This window comes from Perca fluviatilis, chromosome 13 (assembly GCF_010015445.1).
Source record: "Perca fluviatilis chromosome 13, GENO_Pfluv_1.0, whole genome shotgun sequence".
Classification (NCBI taxonomy): Eukaryota; Metazoa; Chordata; class Actinopteri; order Perciformes; family Percidae; genus Perca; species Perca fluviatilis.
In genome coordinates this window covers 14,503,434-14,504,268 of record NC_053124.1, presented here as the reverse complement: position 1 = coordinate 14,504,268, position 835 = coordinate 14,503,434, and positions in this window count along the sequence as shown.

Here is an 835-nt window from a genome sequence, read left to right as displayed (position 1 = left end):
ATTTACCTCGAGTAGTTAAGGTCCTGGTAGCTCATTGGCTAAAGGTTAAAGGTCCTGAACAAATCGGGTTCCGGTACCTCCTAGCGTCTTCTTCTGCTATTACAGCATTGGCTTGGCATTCAGTCTGTTGCTGTAGCGCCCTCTTCTTGACGGGTGGCGCATCAGAGCATGGACCAGACTCCTCACTTTCCTACCGTTTGCCTATTCTTTCAATTACAAGTGTATTCCTCAAAACCCATTCACATTATTCCTTTAGATGTTAATAGCAACAACTATCAACTGTACATAAAAATGAATTTGTTTAATAGATTCTTTACTGATTGTCTTGTTTAGCAAGTGGCATATATTTTTGTATATAAAGATAAAGTAGGCTATAGCTTGCTTCTGAGTTTTGCCATTAAAGTTTTTATTTTGTCAATAAAATGTTAGGCATAGCTTCTTCACTGCATCGTATTAATTGTCTACAAGCACATACCACAGCTGGTTTAAGATGAGGATCTCTCAAAGAAATGACAAATTTGGATATAATCTTATTGTCTTTGTAGCTTGTCAAAGAGCAACTTTTAATAGAAGACATGAGGTGACATGAGACAACGCATTGGTCGGTGTTTGTCAGCACTAACTCTTTAACACCAGTTAGATGTAAAGCAGAAAATTGGCCCAGAGAGGGAGAGCTTACACTGATCTGATATGAAGTATTGAGATCCTTTAATAAAGTAAAAGTACGAATACCACACTGTAAAAATACTCTATTAAAAGTAAAGTCCTGCATTTAAAATATTATGTAGTCATAAGTAAAAGTATGAATGTATAATAATCAGGAAAATGTACTTAG